Source organism: Dermacentor andersoni, chromosome 6 (assembly GCF_023375885.2).
Source record: "Dermacentor andersoni chromosome 6, qqDerAnde1_hic_scaffold, whole genome shotgun sequence".
NCBI classification, from domain to species: Eukaryota; Metazoa; Arthropoda; class Arachnida; order Ixodida; family Ixodidae; genus Dermacentor; species Dermacentor andersoni.
Window position 1 is genome coordinate 163,467,362 of NC_092819.1, and position 22,011 is coordinate 163,489,372.

General features: G+C 43.8%; 1 long non-coding RNA gene and 1 other non-coding gene across 2 annotated transcripts; both read left to right on the forward strand.

Annotated features, from left to right (window-relative positions):
- The first annotated feature begins 17,601 nt into the window (after positions 1-17,601).
- Positions 17,602-19,938, forward strand: LOC140218851 (uncharacterized). Its single transcript, XR_011895042.1, has 2 exons — positions 17,602-17,686; positions 19,707-19,938. It is a non-coding gene; the product is annotated as an uncharacterized lncRNA (long non-coding RNA).
- Positions 19,326-19,398, forward strand: TRNAL-CAA (transfer RNA leucine (anticodon CAA)). Its single transcript has one exon. It is a non-coding gene; the product is annotated as a tRNA-Leu (tRNA).
- Positions 19,939-22,011: the final 2,073 nt, after the last annotated feature.

Genomic DNA, 22,011 nt, shown 5'->3' on the forward strand with positions numbered 1-22,011 from the left:
GCGGTCGTCAGCCCGCCGTCGGGGAATCGGCGTGGTTATAGTGAAGCAGCGCAACACACCCCGAGTGAGGCTAAGCTGCAGCCACAGGGGCGCCAACGAGCGCAAGGAGAGGAGGGGAACAAGCTAACCCCAAGGAATGAGCTCATAGCCAAGGATAAGAGGCAGCATAATCTGGAAGTTAGGAGGGAGGGAGGGAATGCCCTAGTACTTATCGGTGGGGACTCAAATATCGAGGAGGTGCAAAAGAGCTATAATGGAGCGTGCGAAGGGTGATAAGCGGGTAGCAGTCGGGACGTTCCCAGGCAGGACAGTGGACGCAGTACAGAGAGAAACAAAAAGCGAGCTTTCTGAGAATGTTGCAGAGCGCAATTTGGTAGTGGTAGCGGCGGGGCTAAACGATGTCTTGAATGGTGAAGCCGAAAAAGTAGTGGAAAGATTAGCGGAGGGAGTTGACGATTTAAGGGCGGTAGCACAGCAAGTCCAGATCGTGGTATGCACAGTGCCGGAGGTGCAAGGACGGAACGGAGAAATTGCCAAGGACGTTGTGGCTGTTAATCGTGAGATAAGAAAGCTAAGCCAGGAGAAAGGATTTGAAGTGGCAGACATAAACAGAAGTGCAGACAGCAGGCTTTGGCGGAGGCTTTACACGAGATGGCATCCACTTTAATGGAAGGCTAGGAGCAGAGATTGGCTGGCGCCTGGCAGGTCGGGCCGTAGCTTTTTTAGGGGGTCCACTGCGCCTCAGGACGTAGGGTTAGGTAGAAACAACAGAAAGTACAACAATAGAGGCTGACACCAATAAAATGGCCATGAGGAAGTCTAGAAAGAAAACTGCAAAAAAGAAATTTTACACCAGGATCAGGTGCATAAACATGCAAGGCGGTAGAAAGAGAGCGAAGTAGTTAGAAATGCAACAGCAGTTAAAGGACGAAGAAGTAGGTCTATACGCGCTATGCGAAACACATCTTAGGGATCTAGAAGACCACCGTTTATTGAAGGCTACGTCTGGGAAGGGAGCAATAGCACAACAACGGAGAGGAAGGGAGGAGGAGTAGGTATGCTGATACATCAAGGAACAAATTGGAAAAGAATACAGTTAACGTGCAAAGAACATGTCTGGGTATCAGGTACAATTGCCGGTAAAGAGACGTGGCTAGGAGTAGTTTATTTAGGGGCAGGGGCTAAATGCAGGCAAGAGAACAAGGATCTAGTGAAGTGTCTCGATGACGATATAAAGCGGTCTGGAGAAGGTGCCGATATTTGTCTGCTGGGAGACATGAATGGCCACATCGAAGATCTGTATGGATACACAGATTGTAATGGGAGGTTGATGCTAGACTTCTGTGAGCGACACAAGCTAGTTATAGTAAATAGAGAAACTAAGTGTGAGGGACAAATCACGGGGGAGTACCGTAATTAACAGACAAACGACCATTGATTACTGCTTGATGTCGCAGGGGTTGTATAGGAAGCTCGCAATAATGGAAATAGACGAAGAGGGGTAGTGCAGCCTCGGAAGTGATCATAAGCGTATTAGTCTACAGTTGGGAGCCTTGCTCAAAAGAGAAATGCCAAGGAGGATATATATATCCTCCTTGAGAAATGCAGGGAAGTAAAAAAGAGTACGCAAAATTCAATGACGAACAAATAGCGGCTGGCATAGAGGAAGCAATAGAGAAACATCCCATGGAAAGGTGGGAATATAATCAGTTAGAACTACTCTGTACAAAAATAAAAGAAGTAAAAGGAGTAAACCGTTGGAGAGGAAAGAGGAAGCCACGAAGTTGGTGGAATAAGGAAATTAGAGAGGCCATCGAACAACGACGGTTGGCATCTCGGGAACACATAGAAGCAAAGAGGGCGCAGTTATCTTAAGAGGAAATAGGCCAAAAATTGGAATCTTATAAACAAAAGAAACAACAAGTGCAGGTGCTCGTCCAGGCTAAAATAAAGCAGTCCTCTGATCGCTGGCTGGCTGAAGTTCGCGATGCAACTAATAAAGGGAGGTCAAGAAAATTCTGGAACCATATAAGCTGGCTGGGTAAAGCTAATCACAGAAAGCAGGAACAGATTCACGATGCCGAAGGAAATTGTTTAGACGGGGATGACGCTGTGAACTACATCGGTTCAGTTATAGCTGAGTCATTTAGGAAAGACGATAGGGTAATCGCCCCAAATGAGGGAGTAACACAGGATAGCATAACAAAAAACAGCTTAAAACTGACCAATCTTAACTGGAAAAAGGCGGAAGCAAATGTTCGAAAATGCACGTCCGCGGGGATAGACGAAATTCCTATCAAGTTAATTAATGAACTTGGCCTAAGAAGCAAGGAAACGCTGATAAAAGCATTGGAGGCAGTCATACCAAATAAGCAAATTCCGCACAGCTGGAAACAGAGTAAAATAAATTTGATTTATAAAAGGAAAGGTGATAAGAACATAAAATCCTTCCGACCAATTACGATAACATCAGGTATATGTAGGCTGGCGATGCAGGCGGTGAAATTAAAAGTGCAGTCATGGGTAGAAAGTAATAGAATACTCAGAGAACTTCAGAACGGGTTCAGAAGTGGTAGGCGCTTGAATGATAGCCTGTTCGTGCTTACCCAGTGCATAGAAATAGCTAAGGCGGAAAATAGACCTCTGTATTTAGCCTTCCTGGACATAAGCGGTGCATACGACAACGTTAACAGGGAACTCCTGTGGAACATTTAAAAGATGAAGGTATCGGCTATGAGGTAATTGATTTTCTACAGGAAATATATCGAGAAAATAATGTTGAAATAACATGGGAAGAAATTAAGAGTACGACAACTGTCGAGGTACACAAAGGATTAAGGCAAGGTTGTCCTCTATCACAGCTGCTGTTCATGCTTTATATGACAAGTATGGAAAGAAGGTTACAACGAAGCAATCTAGGGTATAATCTGTCGTACAGATTAGGTGGAAAGGTTGCTGAGCAACGACTACCGGGTTTAATGTATGCGGACGATATTGCAGATAGCCAGGGAGATTTGCAAACTCTGGTTAATTACTGTGGAGACGAAGGAGACAGTTTAGGTTTCAGTTTTAGTGCAGCTTAGTCCGGTGGGATGTTTTTCAACGATACAACTGATCAGAAGCTTGCAATACAAGGCCATGAAATACCCCGAGTGACCGAATACAAATATCTTGGGGTATGGATAAACAAAGGGCAGATGTACACGGAAAAGCAAGAACAGTCTCTCATAGCAAAAGGGCGAAGAGATGCCGGGATAATGAAACATAGGGCATTGTGGGAGTACAACAGGTATGAGGTACTGAGAGGTATTTGGAAGGGAGTAATGGTGCCGGGGCTTACTTTTGGGAATGCGGTCCTGTGTTTAAGGGCAGAGGTTCAGTCGAGACTAGAAGTAAATCAGAGAGCTGTGGGAAGATTAGCACTAGGTGCCCACGGGAAAACCGCAAACGAAGCAGTACAAGGTGATATGGGCTGGGCATCGTTCGAAACACGGGAAGCTCAGAGTAAAATCCTATATGAAAAACGCCTGAGGAAATTGGACGATAACAGGTGGGCAGCTAAGGTATTTAAATACCTATACAGAAAGAGCGTTGACTAACAATGGCGGAAAAGAACTAGGAAGCTAACCAGTAAGTATGCCTGACATGAGGACGAAGAAAGACGGAGCATTAAACGACTGGTTAAAAACGCGGAAGGTAAAAATTGGATAAATTCAATGGGAAAGAAGCATAGTGTTGAACTATATCGAGACTGGAAACAACAGATCAGGAAGGAAGCGTTTTATGATAACTCAAGAGGCAGTGCCTTTCTCTTTAAAGCTAGGTGAGGATGTCTTAGAACGCGGAGCTATAAAAAGAAATTTAACGAAGAAGACACATGTACTGTGTGTGCTAAATCTGTAGAAACAATAGAACACCTCATACTAAAATGTGATGGTATCTATCCCGATGTCGATGCGGCCACATTCACGCTTCTTGAGGCCCTAGAGTTCAGCGATAATAATAGTCATGTAAATAAATATGCGGTGGAAATTAGCAAAAGGCGATTGGAGGATTGGTGGCTCAAAAGCAGAGAGGTGACATGAGGTTAAAAGGGTAGGAAGACGTATTTAAATAAAATCGAGAATTTTATTAACACAGAGCACAGGTAAATAAAAATAAAAGGCAAAATAAAAAGCTGAGCATGGTGGCAACTGTCATCACCCCGTTTCAAAGGGGACGCTCCTACCTTCCATCCATCCATCCATCCATGTAGGCGGTGCACGAGGCGTATAGCACTGTACCAGGCAGGCATGACATGTTTCCACTGTATAGATGCACTTAGAAAAAGCAGTGAAGTTGGCATGCGAGTTCCTGGTTTTAGTCGCTCCTGGCATCAAAGTCAGGCCTCCCCTTGCACACCAATAAATGTGCGAGCACAGTCTCTCTGCCTACTATACCAAGTGTAACCTTCTGGGTGATGTAAATTTTTTTAATAATCTTCATTACTGTTGAAAAGTGAACTTCACATTGTAGAATAATTCTAGACCTTTACTTTGACGCTAGGTCACCATATAAAGCAAAAGCCCTTGAGCAAAAAAAATTATTTATCGCACAAATGCTAGCATGCTTAAAGAGGCAACGCAGTGTACTTTATTTTTACAATGCTCAACCCCACTGGTGGTATATGCTTGTACTATAACTTGCACAAACTGAACATCATATCCAAACCCACCATAGCTCCACCGAAATATAGGCAAGGCCACAAAATTGACAACACATTAAATTAGACTAAGCCAACAAACACTGACACCAAGGATAACATACAGGAAATTACTTGTGCTTAATAAATGAAACAAAGAAACGATAAATTAATAGAAATGAAAGTGGATGAAAAAAGCAACTTGCCACAGGGGGGGAACGATCACACAACCTTCGCATTTAGCATGCGATGCTGTACCCACGAAACCCGAAAGCAGCTATTTGATGTCTTGAACGGATAATTCAAAAGTGTAGTAGCTGTCTTGATCAAGACATTTTGTAGCCATGGACGTCTAGAAGTACTGCAGTAAGCCCTGCTAACGTTATGCTAAAGGTTGGCTAATGGACAGCTTCACAAGAACTGAAGACTTTTTTTAGACACTCAAATTTTTGCGGCAGCTGCACAGTAACACGAGGTTTGCCCACAGTTACAATTTATTTTATATGAGGCACGGACATCAGAAAAAAAAAGTTTATATTGTCTGATAGAGTGATGTACAGGTATTTTTTCCAGATGTGAACCATGGAAATAGTGTAGTACAGCCTCATTGGTTAATTAGTGCTTTTTACTTAGACCAATCAATTGAATGCCGCCTGTCAGAATTATTTTGCAAATAAAACAAAATCTGTATTGTATGCTGATATCATGCCAATGTTCGCCCATTTACCTGAACAAGAACATCTCTGCATCACACACGTCATTATTGATAAAACTTCGCCCTGCTAGGTCTCCACCAAATTGAAATAGGCTCTAGCAGGGAAACATCTATATATTTTTTTTCTGATGTCCATGCCTCATTTAAAAGTAAATTGTAATTTACTTTGTGGGTGCCCCTTGTAAGGTAGCGCCACATGCTTGCACAGCATCACGTAGAAATAATTGCTAATTCTTCGGCATACCATCCACTAGTGAATTCCTTGCACGTTGCATGTTACCGGAACTGAAAGATAAATCATAATATGCTATTATTTTTCTTCCATACACTGTACAATGAGTTTTTCATGCCTAAAACATGATCGCAAGCGAAAATGCAGCAACACATCTACTTCACGCCATGTCGCATAGTCATACTTTATTACCTAATAAATTAGAAAACATGCAGAAAGTGTAATTAACAAGAGTGACAAATAGCAGCAAAGGTGATCATGAATGAATATTGAAGATGATTGTCGCTGCTGCCAGAGTAGGCCAGGCTTCATAGGAGAACGCTGGCGGGCCACAAAAGCGTGCTGTTGCAGGCCACGCGTGAAGGTTCTTGTAGACATAGGCAAGCAATACCTGCACAGAAGAGGGAAAAAAGGCGAGGGAGGAAATGGGAATGTTCAAATTGGAACTTCAATTAGCAATATATGCGCTGAGTAAGTTTGGCTCACATTAAAAATAAATTTACGCACTCCTTTCTCATAAATTACGGGTATCTTAAGGTATGTATGTGATGATGTTTAAAATTACTAATATATTTCCTGGCATATAGTTATTAAATTGCAGAGCAGAGTCAGACAAAATCAGCCTTGAACTTTATATATGGTGTTTTGTGGCTAAAAAGACACTTATCAACTTGGCAAACAAGTCTGAGAAGCTTCCTGCAAAATATAATCAGTTTAAAACGGTAATACACTCTCCAGGTAAATGATGTAGTAACTAAATAAAAAGTGAAATAGCGTTTTATATTGCTAAATTAAAAGAAACTTTCGCTTTTCGCACTACCTAGCTGTTGCCTTTTTTTCCAACTTAGACATGACACAGTACAGAGTAAGCAGGTAGCATGCAGAGGAGGACTGGTGATAAAGTAGTGTTCCTAAGCAACACTCCTAGCTGGATCAATCACTGTTGTTGATATATTTTCATGTGACCCTAACTGGCTTAGGGCAATACCTCACACAAATGGCGCATCATCTTAGATGATACATGATGCGTCACACAAAATTGAAAGTATCTTATGATGTGATCAAACGATAACATTGCCCACTGTCTTGGAAGTGTTAACATGCTGTTTGCGCGAGAAAGTGCAAAGTGATTAATATAGCTAGCAAATTCATCAGTGCATCTATAGACTGGTAATTCTGAGCATCTACGTTGACTCGCAATTGAGAAGCCACTGCACTCAAAAAGGTGTAATCAAGTAATGGTCCGTGTTGAATAATTGCCCACCTAGTGAAATGCCAAATGTGGCAGGCTAATGGGCCAGGGCAAATAAATTGCTGAATTCTGATAACACCTCCAATGATATTATTGAAATAGATGACAAAAAACAGCACAGGTAAAATTATAGTTATGACAAAATTTTAAAAGCACCTCCGTAGACTGCTGGAACCCTCAGCATCATGCCTCTTCTACACGCACATATATTGCAGCGCAATCTCTATCTCAGGCGCAGGCGCCTCCACAGATCACTGTGTGATCTCCTCATAATAAGGTTAAAAAGCAGTCTGGCACAAGCTACCTGATGTGATTCATTTTGCAAGCGCCAGCCAAGTGCTGACGGTGGTAGAGCAAAATTGAAGTTCGTCCTTGTATGGAAGCATCGGCGCATGTTTTATCTATTGTAGCAGCAAAGTATACCTTTTGCAGCACACATATATCTTAACTTAGACTGCTTGCTCATGCTGTACAGTAAATTCCTGTAAAGAAACTAAATCACACAGAAAACATTTAGAATACACAGTTAATCACATACTGGCTTGAATACAATTGTGCATTAGGGAAGGAAGGTGTAATGTACACTGTTGTAGCAAATTTTTACTCATGGTATGGAATACTTGTATTACACCACAGAGTTCATTTGTGAGTTCTTACATAGCACTGACTGCCTACAGTTAAATTTTGTAACGCTTATGGAAACTAATTAATAGTAGAACTGTGTATGTACACTGGCACTGACATATTGGTTATAAATGGCAGCTTATAAGGGACCAGTGCAAAAAATGCCCGTTTGTGAGATACCAACTAGCTTTTTTACCACGAAGCGCTCCCTGGCCTTAACTCATACGCAAAGCACTGGGAGGACCAGAGAGGGTACAGTACATTGGCTTACACTGATCATGATGTGGTCCCATCATCCAGCTAGCGCCAAGGTACAGGAAGGATGTCCAACCGTCTAAGGAGTGAAAGGAACAAAATAAGAGAGCGTCAAGTCAGTTGAAAGACAGATTTGCAATCACAAATGAGGTGACCCAATCATAGTCATTCATTAACAAATGCCAAGCAGTCGTGATTGCACTCCAGATGAAGCACCTACTAGGCTAAAAGCTTTGCTGCTTATTTAGAACAAAACACAAGTGAAATTTGTACATCAGCGGACCATTGCATTTGGAATTGTATATATGAAGTAAACATTGCAGTTATATTTTTGTTTTGCTATAAAGGGAGAACGCTACAAGCTGCATAGTCACTGACACACACGCGCGCACACGCAAGAACAAAAGGACACAAAATAGGGCGAGTTCAGTCTGGTTCAGGATTACAGCCAGCGTGTCGTCTTCGAATGCACTCCCTTCGGTTGGTTCGTCTTACGTTAACCACAAAGGCTAACAAGCAGGGAAAAGTTCTGACTGGTGTTGCGGAAATCGTAAAGCGCGGTGGTGCTGAACTTGGCGTCACAAGTTGGCGGCTGGAAGTAATTATATTGATTCCGTCGTGTTTTATACCAGCTGTAACAACGTGTAATTATTTCGCATTATTGGCGGCGTCTCCAGGACACCAAAGAGGCAACGGGGACATCAATGCTAGAACACGGACTGCGCGTGCCAGGGGTGTATCGCTATCGCACGGACAGCCAATTTTTTTATGCGAACACCCCCTGGCACGCTTCGGCCTCCGCGGCCCCAACCCACGGGCCGCCCGGCTTCCACCTTTGATACCCCGCTACCCCTTGGGTGCCCTGGAGATCCTGCGCCGCCTCTTAAGCAGAACCCTCGTATAAAAGTAAAGATGACGAAAACCCACAGGGCAGAAGAGCCCATCCATCAAGAATTGTCGCAGGCAACACCTAAAAATATGCACATTGTTGACGAAAAACGAAGTGCAGTGCATTTCGCTTACCGGAAAAAAGTGTTATCTGAACGTGCGACTACAAAGACGCACCGACACACGAAGGCGGCGAACGCAGATCCCACCATTGTGGTAGTAAGCCGTCGGCGAAAACACGCAATACAGCCGATGTCACGAAGCACTGATGCAAAACACACCGCAAACAGCATCAGGACAGCTAAATGACTTCAGTTAGTATCCAGTATAAATGTACAGAACGGATTTTAGAATGACGCACGACTGGCATAATGAACACACGACTGAGATATTGCGGGTGACAGTGGCCGTTTTTTCAATCTTCCTGCCACCCAGTGTTTCCAGCACGGAATGAGAAGCCTGACAAATTTGGAGCGTGCCTACTTGACTGCTGCTGAAGTGATCGCAGCGCGGTGACACCACTATGGTCACTGCAAGACCGGCGTTTCGCTCCTGCTGCTGCCAATACCTGCTGCGCGAGCATAGAAGAATGGTTTCCAGGCGTCGTGTGCGCGCCCCGTATGGAAAACAATAACACGCCCTTGATTGTTGAAGTTCTGGTGTGAAATTATTTAACTTTAAAGCCAACTTATTATGTTGCTTGTAATGAGTTCGATTTGTCTGTGGCGTCTTTTATTCGTTAACGTCGTTTGGCATTTTATGCACTTTTAGACAAAAAGATCTAAAAATGTTTTTGAGTTAGACGTTCTGAATGTGGTTACCAAAATAGACTCTAGCGATACCAGTAGTGGGTTTTACCGCAAATAGAATATATACTAGCATATTCCAAGTGATAAGGTTATGTTTAGAAGAAATTATATTTTCAGTCTTATCATAGGTCAAGACGTCTATAGCCGTTTGTAGCTGTTTCAAGAGGTTTTTAAGAGGTTCTGTGTTTCGTGGGTTCCAATTGAGCTACCGCGGCGCCGTTTCCCAATCCACTTTCTTGGGTATTTATGTTTCCTAGCAGAACCCTGGGAGTGTTTGCCAGCGCCACCACTCACACACCTTCGCGGCGGACGTGGAACGTTCTTTCTGCCGCATCACGAGAACGTGATCTTTTTGGGTAAAGGCAACTGGTCAATAAACCTACACATGCTACCTGAAGGCATCAATGTTGCCGGATTCGAGACCCTCATTATGTAATAAACGAGAAGAAAGGGGGTTAACCGAAGTGCCCGATTTTTGTTAGTCATATCATAAGAAGCAAAGCTTAAAGGCCCTCCTGCGAGAGGGCCTTTAAGGGTATTCTGAATAAATAAAAGAAATAAAATTATGTTGACCCGATGTCATAGTTTTGTTGCAAAGCGGATTATGTGTTCCGATATACACGATGCTTTATTTTTAGCTGCACAAGGTTTATAATAATTGCTTGTGGCAGGTAGCACATTCTAAATCTTCCAGGTAATTGGAGACAAGTTTTATAGTGTCCAACGAAATACATTTCCGTTTAAAGTAGTTTGTGCTTCAGTGCATTGTTACCGCAAGTTTTACAGCGTCTATGTTGAAACTAGTGCCATCCTCAGAATTCGTTCCAAGTCGATATGCTTTGCGTACTCACTATCTACAATACGTAGATTGAAATATGTGCAGTAAAGTAATTGATACACAGTTAATTAGCATAATTATGTCAATTATTCAATTAAGCATTTTCATTTTTCGTAAGGACATTACGCCGCCTCAACGAGTATTTTAGTACAAGGGTTAGGAATGTGCTACCTGTGCCAGGGACAATTTAACCATTTGGTTCAGTTCAGAAAACGCCATGTAGAATGACAACACACACGCAGTTGTGGGATTGGTGCCATGGTTGCTCAAATTAGCTACATTCCGTGAAAGGTTCTCCAGGATGAGCCGCGCCGCGCAATCTCTGAAGCCACGGCGAAGATGAGTTGTGGTCGGCGCCAAGTGGTTGTCGCTAGCACCTAATGCGAAGAGTGTCGTGACATCTGCCATTCATATGGCTAAATGAGCTGAAGAGTCACTGAGCTAATCTAATCCTGTACCACGTGCCAGTGCGTGCTCGCGTATTATGAAGGAAGGAACCTCCATGTCGCGCATACCTGTATGACTGCTCCGCCATTAAGGTATGTGTGCAATTATAACATGTCGTGCGTAGTTCAGGATGACATTCTGTCAAGCCTAGTAGTACGTGCTCATTCCATTATGTGTTTCTAGTGCGTCATGCATTCGTACTTACTACTGGTGACGGGGCCTAATATGAAACTCTATGGTGGGAGAGTTCATCGTCAACCGACGACGAGCGTTCGGCACGACAGCTGTGTCTTGGTGCACTCGGCAAACTGACACTTACTCCCTCGCTTGTTATCAGCTGCTTTGCAGTGTTGCTTTTATCTGTGTTCATAACGCAGCGGACTTCAAGCTCGACCATTTTGCTAGTTGCAGGACTTGAGTACGAAAGTGAAATTGATGAATTGGCTATTAGCATTCCACGTGACTGTATTGCCGTTACTCTCTTTGTGCCTTTATGTGGCTCGCTTTACCGCTCCGGACGAGCAATATCTTTTCAAATGCGCTGGTTTACTCAGTGTGGCCGCGAATGGTAGTCATTTGTTCGTGAGTGGCCGCGTGCGTCGGTTATCTTTATCGAGAGAGAGAGAGAGAGAGAGATAAAACTTTATTATGTCCTTGATGGGGTTCAGGGGTGGCGTGGGTCGGGAGATTAACCCCCAATCCCCCCCTTCCTCAGACGGCGGCCAGTCCTTGCTTTCTGGCGGCGTCTTTGGCCATCCGGACGGCCCAGAGCTGCTCCTCTGGGTCCAAGCTGAGCAGCAATGTCTCCCACTGCTCGGCCGTAGTTATGATGCGTGTGTTAGTGCGGGAGGTGCTGGTGGGTGAGGCTTTGGGGCATTGCCAGATAATATGATCGAGGTCAGCGCGGACCTCGCACGCTTTGCAGAGAGGGGGTATGCCTCGGGGTACATCCCACGAAACACAGAACCTCTTAAAAACTTCTTGAAACGGCTACAAACGGCTATAGACGTCTTGGTCTATTATAAGACAGAAAATAGAATTTCTTCTAAACATAACCTCAGCAGTTGGAATATGCTAGTATATATTCTATCTGCGGCAAAATCCACTACTGGTGTCACTAGAGTCTGTTTTGGTAAACACATTCAGAATGTCTAACTCAAGAACTTTTCTAGATCTTTTTGTCTAAAAGTGCATAAAATGCCAGACGACGTGTTAAAAGACGCCACAGACACATCGAACTCGTTGGAAGCAACATAAGCTAATTAGCTTTAATATTAAATAATTTCACACCAGAACTTCAACAATCAAGGGCGTGCTATTGTTTTCCATACGGGGGCGCGCACACGACGCCTGGAAACCATTCTATGCTCGCGCAGCAGGTATTGGCAGCAGCAGGAGCGAAACGCCGGCGTTGCACAGCGGTGTCAGAGCCACCGCGCTGCGATCACTTAGGTGGCACGATCCAAATTTGTCGGACATCTCATTCTGTGCTGGAAACACTGAGGCAGGAAGTTTGAAAAAACGGCCACTGCCACCCGCAATGTCTCGGTCGTGGGTTCGTTACATAGAGTTAGTAAAACAACTCTAGAGGAAAAGCTGGGCCGGAAAAGTGGGAACCTCTAGGGCGCCGCCCTGTTGCTACTGGTCAATGTGGCCAGCGCAATTACTATTGAAATAGCTTAAAATAAGTACAGGTCACCTTATGCTTTGTCATCTAAAAACGCATACCTGATGGCTTTATGAAGGTGGTGCACTAATATTAAGTTTACAGAAAGCAATCGGTAAGTCCGTGACTTATGTAAATCACGATGTACGCATTCATGCAATAAAGGATGACGCGAATTTCGGTTTCTTATCTGTTTTTTGGACGCGTAGTAGTTTCGTACAGTTTAGGTTTGACATGCGATCGCGCGTCGACATCGGACGCTATGGCCCACTCGTGCCTTATGTACCACCGAAGCCCCGAAGTGCTCTGGCATATACCTTCACGTGTAAGTAAACGAATGTATCTCCTTATTGAGAATATCACGCGAGTAGGCAGCTCTTGTGGTGCATCACAATCGTTTGAGAAGCGTCACAGTAGAGCATTTTTCTACATGCGGAGCGGTGTTCTTATTTGCAGGTTTCCCTTCTGTAGGAAATTGCGGGACAGGCGGACCAGCGCACCGGAATTGTACTGGCGAAGCCACAAGCAACTCAAAGAATCTGTTTAATTGTTGCACTTTGAACAATCATGCTTCTACAAAGTCCACAGCAGAAAAACAGCCTGATGCCGAGTATTTCTGTGCGACGAAGTAATCAAGAGGCGAGTGCCTAATGCGGACGAAATCGAGTGCATCGAGACTTAGAACGACAGAAAGATGAGCTAGTTGGTAATGATTCATTATGCAAAACAGAGGTGAGGCGTGTAGACAGGACACAAGAGTAGAGAAGTGGGCGGCGCTCGTGTTGTTTGCTTGTAAATACTCTACTCTTGTGTCCTGTCTGCACGCCTCACCTCCGTTTTGCATAACGAGTGCATCAACCCACATATTAATAGCGTAGGCGTTTTATTAACTGTGCAATATTTTCAACACTTCCTTGCATGTCATTTCATGTGGAATATCTTTTCTGGTCACAAATTTGTGCAACTAATCTATTTGCATGATCGACTCCGGGCCTGTGGGACCGTTCACTTGCACTTGATGCTGAGTCTTTTACATGTATCCATAAACTGCAGATATGCACATCAGATCCCTGCGAGCATTTTCAAAATTCAATTATTTTAGACAACAGGCGCATATGCAATACTGACATAATCTCAAATACCACTAAGCAGCTGGGACACATTTTTGTTGACCATACTCGCAGGTAAAATAAGTAGATCATGTGGACAGCTCCAGCTCCTTTTCCTTAAATCAGTGTGTACAAGGGGTATGCAAAAATAATTTTTTTTGTCGCGCACCGATTATTTTGCTGCATAAGCTAGAGAATCCACCAAGTTAGTGTAACGTATATTGTACATCACACTAATATGTGCTTTAATTTACCAAGTGAGATGAGTTACTTTTATGGCTCATTCAGTCATATCACACTGCAAGCTGCATTCATCAATCTTCAATTGGATTTTGCAAATGTTTAATGAAACATGTTTCCCTTCTATGCAGATATGCAATGGCAAGCCCTTCCGTGTGTTCCAAAGGTAAAATTTAAGCTCTAAATTAAAGAAGACATTTCTAGTCAGAGACAAGCAAAAATGGTGAATGCAGAGTATCAGAAGCCCAAGGTACAGAAATTATGAGAAGTGTCGAATGATTTTAAGGAAAGTCGTATTTGAAAATGCGAGACTCTTTAGCGGAGGTCAAGCAAGTCAATATAGGTAGAATACTCTGCAAAATTATGCGAGTGAGGGGATGTCAAACAATGGATCAGGAAATGCGTTGTTTTTCTGCAAAACAAAAGCTGCTTGCCATTACATAAGTCACTTTAGCATCGTGAGACTGCTGCTTGATAAATTCAGAAATAAACCAAAAAACAAGACACGCAAAAATAAAAAACAATTTAATGATGCTCTCTCCACACTGGAATAAATAAAAACAAACACATCACATCTAGTGTGGACATATCAGACGCCTTCTGAAACACTAAAGGAAAAATTCAGTTTCGAGCTATGGCACTTGCCACATAGATGCGGGGGGCCTTGCACTAATAGTGATAGTTACCACTGCATTTAGAAATTGAAAGCATTCATGCAGACAAGGATGATTCTTTATATTTTTGGCTACCACTTCAAATGCCTCCACCAAGTGTTACAATGCTGCACGCAGCCATACTAAGGATCTCGCAGGAACACCTGCAGGTGAAAAGCAGAAGCAGTCAAAGTGATGGTGTGTACTGAACACTATGTTTGAAAACATTTAGGCAAGAAGAGTGCAAGAAGCAGACATAACAACTGCATTTATTTCCACAATTCTCCATTTGAAGGGCCTTTTCTTTTTGCTTAGACAATGCCTACGCCTAGCCACAGCAGCTCCCTCATACAGACTCCGCAAGCCAAGAGACCGTGGAGGCAAATGCAGGTAAGAGGCAAGAAGCAATAGCACTGGTATCGACATTCATCTAATTTCTTTCTTTTTCTTTCGTTTAGGCAGCCAGCACACCTCGAACAGCCGCCTTGACTGCGGGTGTGTCATCCTAGTCGCCAAGGAAACATTCGAGGGAAAGCGACAGGCAATGTGAACAGCCACTTCTCCATGTAAACAATACTCTTTCTCTCGGGTGACTCCTACGCCTCGCCACGCCAGCACACTTGTGCACAAAGATGCCGCGGAGGCACGTGCAAATCAGAGGCAAGAAGCAGTGGCACTGGTGTCGACATTCACCCAATTTCCTTTTCTTACACTGAGGCAGCCAGCATACCTCGAACAGCCACCTTGACTGCGGGTGTGTCAGTAGATTCCTGTTGTACATATGCTCATAATAAACTTAAGTAAATTTGAACTTGATAATAAACTTGAAGGCAAATGGGACATTGATACATTGTTTTTTTAACATTTATTGTACACATACAATATATGTTATACTTTGCAGTGCTACAGAGCATATTTTGAAGCTTCCCCCTATATTTTGCACCTTTAATTAAGTATGTGTTGTGTGGCCCTCAATGCAGTTCATGTTGTAGCAGCTGCTTTGTCTGTGTATCGCACATTGGCTTAAGCTCGTGAAATCCACATACTTCTCTCACATATACAGAATAAAGTTCTATGTAGTCCTCAGTGTTACAACAAAAAATGAAAGTAAACAATCTGATGGTGGAATTGTGTTTATTACAGTGATTCCTATGACAGTTACTGACAAGTTCACAACTTGAACTGGTCAATCCGTCCATAGCCTCCTCTATTTTTCAAAAATAAAGGAGGCTATGATCCGTGATGGCAAGGAATTGTATGTATACACACAAAAAAAAAGGGGGGGGGGGTATGTGTGTGTGTTTGTAGTGGGGGTATAGGATTAGGGTGGTACGAAAAAATGTACCAACACCGTCCTCTAGACCCATTCCGTTAAGGTACCGTAACAAAGCGCATTATGCACAAAGTTCATACAACCAACTCTGATATTACTACACACGCCAGGCGACGTGAGCTACATTTGCCATGACGCATTCGCGACTGCACCGGATGCCCTCCATATTATTCTCGTTAATCGTGCTCACTGCACCGAGGCAAAAGAAAGATAATGGGCGCAGGTGCCTTTAAAGTGTCTCGACCTGGCGAGGCACTGCTGCGCGTGCCAGGGGAGCTGTCCGTGCGAACACTCCCTCGCACACACCTGCCTCGGCGGCCCCAACCTACGTACCATTCTGCTTCGAGCTTTGATCCCCCCACTGTCCCTTGGGTGCCCTGGAGTTCCTTCGCCGCCTGCTTTATTATAATCTCAGGTGCTCTCCTGAGACTTCCGTTTGTCGGTTACATGTGCCCTACAGCTGGATCAGTACTTATAATAATTAAAAAAACCCGATCTATCGTCGCGACGATAGCTCGCGAAAGGGGCTTTTGCAACATACCGCGCCCGTGCGAAGAGAATTACGGAACGCCAACGAGGAATCTGACCACAGCTTCGAGCTCCTAACCTCGTCGAGTGACACTCCTGCAATAGGCGTGACCGCTGAAAACCGCATACCGCCGGAAACTTCAACAGGATCATCCCTCGTTTGCATAACTGCCACCTGTACGGCCAACATGGACCACACCCACACCGTCCCGCAACATAGAATAAAGAACTAACTTATAAAGCCCAAACACACGGCTGCACGCACACATCACGACACTACAAGCGAAACGCCATGCTGCTACGCTGCTACTGTTGCCGGATTAAAACTTACTTTTGTCACCAAGTCTAGAAAGCGTCTCAGGAGCTGGCAACCTCGGCGCGTAGCAACATGGCGGCGCTCTTGCGGTTCCCGATTTCAATGCATGGGCCCTATGGGTAGCTTGTCCTCTCTAGAGTCAGTATAGTAACTCTATGGTTCGTTATCCCGTTGTGCGTCATTCTAAGCCGTTCTGTACATTTATACTGGATATTGACTGGAGTCATTTAGCAGTGCTAATGCTGTTTGCCGTGTGTTTTGCATCAGTGCTTCGTGACATCGGCTGTATTGCGTGTTTTCGCCGACGGCTTACTACCGCAATGGCGGGATCTGCGTTCGCAGCCTTCGTGTCTCGGTGCGTCTTTGTACGTCGCACGTTCGGATAACACTTTTTCCGGTAAGTGAAATACATTGCACTTCGTTTTTCGTCAACAATGTGAATATTTTTAGGTGTTACCCGCGACAATCCCTGATATAAGGGCTCTTCTGCCCTGCGAGTTTTCGTCATTACTTCTATACGAGGGTTCTGCTTGTGTTCAGCCGTTCAGCACTACCGCGCTCCACGACTTCCGCAACACCAGTCAGAACTTTGCCCTGCTTGTTAGTCTTTGTGGTTGACGTAGCACGAACCAACCGAAGGGAGTGCATTCGAAGACGACGCGCTGGCTGTAATGCTGAACTAGACTGAACTCGCCCTATTTTGTGTCCTTTTGTTCTTGCGTGTGCGCGCGTGTGTGTCAGTGACTATGCAGTTTGTAGCGTTCCCACTTTATAGCAAAACAAAAAATATAACTGCAATGTTTACTTCATCTATACAATTCCGAATTAAATCGTCTGCTGATGTACAAATTTCACTTGTGTTTTGTTCTAAATAAGCAGCAAAACCTTTAACCTAGTAGGAGCTTCATCTGGGAGTGAAATCATGACAGCTTGGCATTTAATAATGAATGACTGTGACTGGGTCACCTTATTTGTAATTGCTAATCTGCCTTTCAACTGACTTGATGCTATCTTATTTTGTTCCTTTCACTCTATAGACGGCTGGACATCCCCCTTGTACCTTGGCGCTAGCTGGATGACGGGACCTCGTCATGATCAGTGTAAGCCAATGTACTCTGCCCTCTCTGGTCCTCCCAGTGCTTTTTATATGGGTTAAGGCCAGGGAGCGCTTCACGGTAAAATGGCTAGTTGGTGTCTCACAAACGGGCATTTTTTTGCACTGGTCCATTATAAGCTGCCACTATTATAACCAATTTCTCAGTGCCAGTGTACATACACAGTTCTACTAGTAATTAGTTTCCCTAAGCCTTACAAAATGCCCCTGTAGGTAGTGATTGCTATGTAAGAACTAAAGAATTAACTCTGCTGTGTCATACAAGTATTCCATACATGAGTGAAAATTTGCTACAACAGTGTACACAACACCTTGCTTCCCTAATGCACAAATCTATTCAAGCCAGTATTTGATTAGTGTGGTATTCTAACTGTTTTCTGTGTGATTTAGTTTCTTTACATGAATTTACTGTACAGCATCAGCAAGCAGTCTAATTTAAGATTTATGTATGCTGTAAAAGGTGTGCTTTTCCGCTAGAATTGATAAAACATGGGCCGAGGCTTCCATACAAGGACAAACTTCAATTTCGCTCTACCACCATCAGCACTTGGCTGGCACTTGCAAAATGAATCACATCAGGTAGCTTGTGCCAGACTGTTTTTAACCTTATGGTGAGGAGATCACAAAGTGATGTGTGGAGGCGCCTGCGTCTGAGATATAGATGGCGCTGCAACATATGTGCGTGTAGAACAGGTATGATGCTGAGGGTTCCAGCAATTTGCAGAGGTGGTTTTAAAATTTTGTCATAACTGCAATTTTACCTGCGCTGTTTTTTATCACCTATTTCAATAATATCTTTGGAGGTATTATCAGAATTTAGCAATCTATTTGCCCTGGCCCATTAGCCTGCCACATTTGTCTTTGCACTAGGTGGGCAATTATTCAGCATGGACCATTACTTGAATACACCTTTTTGTGTGCAGTGGCTTCTCAATTGCAAGTCAACATAGATGCTCAGAATTGCCTGAGGCTATAGATGCACTGATGAATTTGCCACTTCCTCGCGCAAACAGCATGTTAACACTTCCAAGACAGTGGGCAATGTTATCGTTTGATCACATCATGAGATACTTTCAATTTTGTATGACGCGTCATCCAAGGTGTTGCATCATTTGTGTGAGGTATTGCCCTAAGCCAATTAGGGTCACATGAAAATATATAAACAAAAGTGATTGATCTTGCTAGGAGTGTTGCTTTGGAACACTACTTTATCACCAGTCCTCCTCTGCATGCTACCTGCTTACTCTGTACTGTGTCATGTTTAAGTTTGAAAGAAAGGCAACAGCTAGGCAGTGAAAAATGCCAAACTTGCTTTTAGTTCAACAATATGAAACGCTATTTAACTTTTTAATTAAGTTAGTACATCATTTACCTGCAGAGTGAATTACTGTTTTAAACTGATTATATTTTGCAGGGAGCTTCTCAGACTTGTTTGACAGGTTGATAAGTGGCTTTTTAGCCACAAAACACCATAGAAAAATTTAAAGGCTGACTTTGACTCTGCTATGCAACTTAATGACTATATGAATTGCCAGGATCAAGGTCTCCGAGTTGTGGCGCTAGCTAACACTCCCTGGCTTCTACAAGGACACATAAATACCCAAGAAAGTGGAGGGGAAAACGACGCCGCTGTAGCTCAATTGGTAGAGCATAGCACGCAAAATGCGAAGGTTGTGGGTTCGGTTCCCACCTGCGGCAAGGTGTTTTTTCATCCACTTTAAGTTCCATTAATTTATCGTTTTTTTATTTCATTTATTAAGCACAAGTAATTTCCCCTATGTTGTCCCTGGTGTCAGTGTTTGTTGGCTTCTTATTATAGGAAATATACTAGTCATATTAAACATCATCGCATACATGCCTTAAGATACCCGTAATTTAAGACAAAGGAGTGCTTAAAATTATTTATAATGTGAGCCAAGCTTCTTACTTAGCACATATTGCTAATTGAAGTTTCAATTTCAATATTCCCATTTCCTCCCTCGCCTTTTTTTTCCTCTTCTGTGCAGGTATTGCTTGCCTATGTCTACAAGAACCGTCACGCGTGGCCTGTGACAGCAAGCTTTTGTGGGCAGCAAGTGCTCTCCTACGAAGGCTGGCCTGCTCTGGCAGCGGCGGCAATCATCTTCAAGATTTATCCATGATCACCTTTGCTGCTATTTGTCACTCTTGTTAATTGCACTTTCTGCATCTTTTCTAATTTATTAGGTAATAAAGTATGAGTATGTGACATGGTGTGAAGTTGATGTCTTGCTGCATTTTCACTTGCAATCATCTTTTATGCATGAAAAGCTCATCGTACAGTTTATGAAAAAAAAATAACAGCATATTATGATTTATCTTTCAGTTATGGTAACATGCAATGTACAAGGAATTCACTAATGGATGGTATGCCGAAGAACGGGCCATTATTTCTGCGTGATGCTGTGCAAGCATGTGGCGTTACTTACAAGAGGCACCCACAAAGTAAGTTACAATTTACTTTTAAATGAACCATGGACATCAGAAAAAATATATTTATATTGCTAGTTAGAGTGGTTCGCAGAGTGTTTTTCCAGATGTGTACTATCCTTTATTTCTTAACTCATTGCAGCACAGTGTTCTGTTTTGTATACAGGTGTAAGGCTATTGTGCCCCCTGTAGCTGAAACCAGGATGTAATTTTTGCCTGAACTGCAGCATCATTGACAAAATTTTTCTTTGCTAGAAACCATTTCAATTTGGTGGAGACCCAGCAGGGCAAAGTTTTGTCAATAATGACGTGTTTCATGCAGAGATGTTCTTGTTTAGGTCAATGGGTGAACATTGGAATGATATCAGCATGCAATACAGATCTTGTTTTATTTGCAAAATAATTCTGACAGGTGGCAATTAATTGATTGGTCTAATTAAAAAGCACTAATTGACCAATGAGGCTGTACTACACTATTCCCATGGTTCACATCTGGAAAAACTACCTGTGCATCACTCTATCTGACAATACAAACTTATTTTTCTGATGTCCATGCTTCGCTTAAAATAAATTGTAACTGTGGGCAAACGTCGTCTTACTGTAATAGCTGCCGCAAAAATTTTAGGGAATGTCTAATAAAAGTCTTCAGTTGTTCTTGTCAAGCTGCCCATTAGCCAACTTTTAGCGTAACGTTAGCAGGGCTTACTGAACTACTTCTAGACGTCCATGGCTACAAAATGTCTTGATCAAGACAGCTACTAGGCTTTTGAATTAGCCGTTCAAGACATCTTTTAGACATCGAATAGCTGCTTGTATGTTTCGTGGGATGCGGTTGTAAAGCACGGGGTTCGGAAAAGTTCGTGCCTGAAGGAGTCGCCAAGTGGTGAATTGAGACTTATTCAGTGTGTTGTGTGCTGTGGGGTAGCGTAACCGCTCTCAGTGGTAGTGCAGGAGAATTTCTCTGAACGTGACCATTTGGTCCTGCGCGTGATCGCGATGCAGGACAGAGGGCTGGTCGGCATCGGAAGACGCAGGAGAAGGATGATGCGCCCGGTGTGCGAGAGCTCGGGCGGCATCGTGGGCGGCTTCGTTTCCAGCCAGACCCGAGTGACCAGGGGCCCAGATGATTTGCACGCGGCGTTGCCTTGAGGGAGGAGTGCCAGAGAGAATCTTCTGCGCTTGGGGTGCTATCAGTCTTCTTGTGTAGTTACGAATGGCCGTTTTTGAATCGCTGATGATGCAGTTTCCATTGGTAGCCGCGTTGGCCAAATCGATCGCCGTTTCTTCTCCTACTTCGGGTTGCGTGGTGAATATTGATGCGGCCGCGGCGAGGCGGTACTGCGAACTCGCGACTGCGACGACCGCCATGGCGTTTTGGTCGGGGGATTCTGCTGCGTCCACGTAGGTTGTCAGCGGCTTGGTCGTAGCGCTTTTGTAGTTGTTTAGCTCTTTCTACGCGTCGCTCCGGATTGTGTTCAGGGTGCATATTGCGAGGCATGGGGGGGGGGGGGTAACTAGCTGAGCACGAATGTTTGGAGGGATGGGTACTTTTGGTCCGAATTAGGTGGTGTAGGTCATGCCTAGGGTGCCTAGAATGTGCCTGCCCGTGGTGGAATTGGCGAGTCGTTCGTATTGGCTAATACGCTGCGCTTCAATAAGCTCGTCTATGGTGTTAGGAATGCCGAGGGCGTCCAGTTTCTCTTTAGAGGTGGTGATGGGAAGATGTAGGGCTTGTTTATAGGCCCTCTTGATCATGGTATTGAGTTTGAGCTTGTCAATTGCATTGAGGCTAAGGAAGAATATCAATGGTGTGCGCCGGCACTCTGAAACCATTTCTGATGCGTAGGAATAGTGTCCGGCCGA